This window comes from Triticum dicoccoides, chromosome 2A, assembly GCF_002162155.2.
Source record: "Triticum dicoccoides isolate Atlit2015 ecotype Zavitan chromosome 2A, WEW_v2.0, whole genome shotgun sequence".
NCBI classification, from domain to species: domain Eukaryota; kingdom Viridiplantae; phylum Streptophyta; class Magnoliopsida; order Poales; family Poaceae; genus Triticum; species Triticum dicoccoides.
This window is the reverse complement of record NC_041382.1, coordinates 609223495-609229016: the sequence shown is the minus strand read 5'-3', so window position 1 is coordinate 609229016 and position 5522 is coordinate 609223495.

The following is a 5522-nucleotide window of genomic DNA, read 5'->3' as shown; positions in this document are numbered from 1 at the left end:
GTAAACGACGGTAAGTGGTGAGAGCGTGTATGAAGAAGTACCCCCTGCAGGGTTAACATGATCTATTCGAATAGCCGCGTCCGCGGTAAAGGACTACTTGGTTGCCTATACAGTTCATAGACAAGTAAATGGAAACTACTAAAAGCCTCAAGATAAGTGTGAGTGCCGAGGATGGCTCTTCCGTAGGAAGACGGAGGCGGATCCTGGGTAGTGTATTGAATTGGTGAGTAGTGGACTCGTGTGCGCAAAATCATTTCAGTTGGAGTATCGTAGGATAGCCTAGCCAAGTGTCAAAGCTGGCTTGCTGCAATAACTCCACCAACCCTTCTTGATACTATGCATGTATGTAGGATCTGATGTAAGTCTTGCTGAGTACCTTTGTACTCATGTTGCTATAATCTACATTTTTACAGAAGACGCTGCAACCCCTTCTGATGGGTTCTATGTAGACGTTGACATCAACGAGTAGGCTAAAGACCCAGGTGGTGACCCTGAGCTTGTGAAGGACCACGTAGTATAGCTAGGCTTTCCAAGCCTCTTTTATTTTACTAGTTGTCTGTACTCACACAAGTTACTTCCGCTGCTGGTTTGTATGACTGTATGACTTGTATGTGGGGTCGTGAGACCCGTACCTTTGTGTATGTTATGTATGGCTCACTGAGCCTTAAATAAAGTACTTGTGTCATAGAGTCATGTTGTGATGCTTCGTTGTATTTGCACATATCGAGCATATTGTGTGTATGATTGAAATGCTTGGTATGTGTGGGATCTGACTATCTAGTTGTTTATCTTTAGTAGCCTCTCTTACCGGGAAATGTCTCCTAGTGTTACCGCTGAGCCATGGTAGCTTGCTACTGCTCTGGAACACTTAGGCTGGCCGGCATGTGTCCTTCTTCGTTCCTGTGTCTGTCCCTTCGGGGAAATGTCACGCTTTGAGTACCGGAGTCCTGTTAGCCCGCTACAGCCCGGTTTACCGGAGTCCTGTTAGCCCAGTGCTACAGCCCGGACCCACTTGCTGATGACCGACACGTTCGAAGCTGGGTCATGGATGCCTGTCCCTGTAAGTCTGTGCCACTTTGGGTTTACGACTAGTCATGTCAGCCCGGGCTCTTTATCATATGGATGCTAGCGACACTTTCATATACGCGAGCCAAAAGGCGCAAACGGTCCCGGGAAAAGGTAAGACGACACCCGTGGGGATACCGTGCGTGAGGCCGCAAAGTGATATGAGGTGTTACCAGCTAGATCGATGTGACATCGAGTCGGGGTCCTGACAGCGTTGGTAGCTTTAGTTGCATTAGCCCAACACACTCATATTGCCATGTTTCATGCATGCATCATATTGTTGCACATTGTTTGGTGATGCCTGTGTATCGTTATCCTTTACGACAGGATCTGTCCCCGAGGAGTACCGTGACTACCCTAACGAAGAACCGTATCCGTGCATCGAACCATCAGGCAAGCAACCAACCATTTGATCATATCGATACAATCCCATGTTCTCGCTCCTGCTCTCTTTTACTGCATTAAGACAACGCGATTCAAACTGCTGTGTGCTACGGTAGTTGAACCCACTTCCTCTGCATGACCTGTCATTGCCACAGTAACTAGATGAAACCCACTAGCATGTGTAGGAGTTGATTGAGCCATATGTATGTGTTGTTCCTACCTTGCTATGCCTGCTATGCTTAGAGTCGTGTCAGGTCTGGTTCATCTGGGTGATGGGCTAGAGTGAAATGATTATGTCGGGAATGAGAGTGGTGTGGTGAACACGATTTGGTAAAGGTATCGATGAGAGGCCATGTAGGAGTACATGGTGGGTTGTTTCATTGAAGCCGACCTTAAGCACTGAGATCTGTATGTGTGATTTAAGATACAGCTACTACCATGCATTGGGCCCTGAAATATGACCCCGCTCGACTTCTTATTCACCCTAGCTCTCTGTCCAGGAGTTGCAAGTAGTTTCTGGTGTTTGTAGCCTACTGGAGGCCGTGGACAGCGCTGACCGTAGGGGTGGGCTGTGATGCGGTAGGTACGTGGCACGGTGTACCGAATACCCGTTAGGTATCTCGGGAACCCTGTTCACATCGTTCGGGGCCGTATGGGAAACCTCGGCCGGACTCCCTGCGGATGGAACCTGAATAGGCGATAAACCTGGACTAGAGGCCTAAGTGTTTAGGTAGGTCGTGGTCTACACCCACGTCGGCTTTCGCTTGAAGTCTGCCGAGCACATGTCGTGTGCAGACGCTAAGTGGTGGAAACATGTATGAAGAAGTACACCCCTGCAGGGTTAACATAATCTATTCGAATAGCCGCGTCCGCGGTAAAGGACTACTTGGTTGCCTATACAGTTCATAGACAAGTAAATGGAAACTACTAAAAGCCTCAAGATAAGTGTGAGTGCCGAGGATGGCTCTTCCGTAGGAAGACGGAGGCGGATCCTCGGTAGTGTATTGAATTGGTGAGTAGTGGACTCGTGTGCGCAAAACCATTTCAAGTTGAAGTATCGTAGGATAGTCTAGCCAAGAGTCAAAGCTGGCTTGCTGCAATAACTCCACCAACCCTTCTTGATAATATGCATGTATGTAGGATCTGATGTAAGTCTTGCTGAGGACCTTTGTACTCATGTTGCTATAACCTACATTTTTACAGAAGACGCTGCAACCCCTTCTGACGGGTTCTATGTAGACGTTGACATCAACGAGTAGGCTAAAGGCCCAGGTGGTGACCCTGAGCTTGTGAAGGACCATGTAGTATAGCTAGGCTTTCCAAGCCTCTTTTATTTTTACTAGTTGTCTGTACTCAGACAAGTTACTTCCACTGTTGGTTTGTATGACTGTATGACTTGAATGTTGGGTCGTGAGACCCGTACCTTTGTGTATGTTATGTATGGCTGCCTGAGCCTTAAATAAAGTACTTGTGTCGTAGAGTCATGTTGTGATGCTTCGTTGTATTTGCACATATCGAGCATATTGTGTGTATGGTTGAAATGCTTGGTATGTGTGGGATCTGACTACCTGGTTGTTTATCTTTAGTAGCCTCTCTTACCGGGAAATGTCTCCTAGTGTTACCGCTGAGCCATGGTAGCTTGCTACTGCTCTGGAACACTTAGGCTGGCCGGCATGTGTCCTTCTTCGTTCCTGTGTCTGTCCCTTCGGGGAAATGTCACGCTTTGAGTACCGGAGTCCTGTTAGCCCGCTACAGCCCGGTTTACCGGAGTCCTGCTAGCCCAGTGCTACAGCCCGGACCCACTTGCTGATGACCGACACGTTCGAAGCTGGGTCATGGATGCCTGTCCCTGTAAGTCTGTGCCACTTTGGGTTTACGACTAGTCATGTCAGCCCGGGCTCCTTATCATATGGATGCTAGCGACACTATCATATACGTGAGCCAAAAGGCGCAAACGGTCCCGGGCAAAGGTAAGGCGACACCCGTGGGGATACCGTGCGTGAGGCCGCAAAGTGATATGAGGTGTTACCGGCTAGATCGATGTGACATCGAGTCGGGGTCCTGACAAAATTACATTAATTTTTATGCTTGGAGAATTTGTTGGATTTTATATTGATATAAATTTATTTTTAAAATCAGTTTGAATGTGAGTCGAAATTTCGGGATTAAAAACAGTTTAGACCGCACCAAAATATGCAAAATTTCGTATAATTTTTTAACCATTGCCACAATATGGGCTGTAATGCTAACAAAAAGAATATGGGCTCCAAAAAACCCTTAAGAATTAGCAAATGGGCTGTAAATTATTAGACATAATGGCAGATGGGTTGTATGTTGTTTTCCACAGATTTGAGGCTTTCCTAAAAAAAGGTTGACGCACAAGCACTGACTATTGGATGTCCATCCAACGGCCGTCGTGCTTCTTTAATCTCTGCTCTTCCTGCTCCAGCCGCTCAAACAAGCGCCGGCGGGACTGCCTGCTCCCTCCTCCTCGCGGCCGGCTGTGCTGCCGCGCAGGCCTCACCGCCCGACCGTACTCCCATCGCTGGCCTAGCCATCCCTCTACTCACCCACACCTATTGTTATTCTCCAGCGACGGCAGACGAACCAGTAAACCCTTGTACAGTCGTACTCCCCTCCGCGTGGGAAACAACTACCGAGTCTTCCCTACCTCCGTGTCGTCCCCTTCCTAGGCCTCGCCGTCATCCACCGCCCTGGTGCTCTCGGCGCGGCGTGGTCAACGTGGTCAAGGAACGACTTCCATCGGACATGGACTGTACGTGGAGAGGCTGAGAGCTGGGTCCACGGCCGCAACAAGGAAGTACCTCCTTATTACGCGGAAAATAATGATTCCTCCACCTGACAGCTGGGACCCACCGGATGGGCCACTGTATTTCACAAAAAAACCGTTTCCCTTGACTGCTGGGACCCACCAGCTACATCTTCGCACGCAAGGAAGTGCGTCCGGGCAAAAAAACGATTCGCCCCCTGATTGCTGGGACCCATCAGCTACATCTTTGCATGCAAGGAAGTGCCTGACAGTCGGGACCCACCTGGTCGAAGCGTACGTAGCGTTGTCATTCTGGTCGCAAACGTGTACGTACATACTGGTCGATGTAGAGGCGCGCACGTGTCGTAGTAGAGGCGCGCACGTGTCGTATTAGAGGCGCGCATGTGTCGTAGTAGAGGCGCACGTAGCATGTACACGTACGTACAGCGGCCAGGGTGCAAGGAAGAAAATACGGCCACGTATGTGTACATACGGGCAGGGTCTCGAACGCCTACTCGCGCATACGTACGGCCAGGGCTCGTGTACATTGCTGGGTCGGAACGGAGAAATAGTGTCGTAGTCATGTTCATGGGGAGGCAACGGAATGCGCCGTGTTCATCGGGAGGGCTTGGACGGAACAGGCGATGGAAACGAGGCCTGGTGTACCGCAGAACGGAGGAAACAGCCTTGTGTTCGACCGGCCACGTACGAAACGGGATCCTGTTGATCGGGAGGGGTCTGGCGTACCGTAAAACGGAGGAAACAGACCTCATACGGTCGAAACGGGGGTCCTGTTGATCGGGAGGGGTGTGGCGTACCACAAAACGGACGAAACGGACTTGTGTTGGAGCGCTACGGTCGAAACGGGGGTCCTGTTCATCGGGAGGGGTGTGGCGTACCGCAAAACGGGACTCCACGGGATACTGTTCATCTCCACCGTCGACCCCCTCCAGCCTCCACAAGCTACTGTTCATCTCCACCGTCGACCTCCTCCAGCCTCCACCTGCGACTGTTCATCCACGGGCTCCTGTTCATCTAGCCTCCACCGCACGCTACTCCATCGGCTACTGTTCAACCAGCCCTCTCCACGGGCTCCTGTGCAACCACCCCTCCACAGGCTACTATTCATCCTGCCCTCCACCATCTACTGTTCATCCTGCCCTCCACGGGGTGGTCCTGTTCATCCAGCCCTCCACAGGGTCCTGTTCATCCAGCCCCAACCGGCTCGATCGATCGGGGTCCTGTCCATCCAGAGGCAACACCACGGGGTCCTATTCATCCACCCCCACCGGGAACTGTTCAT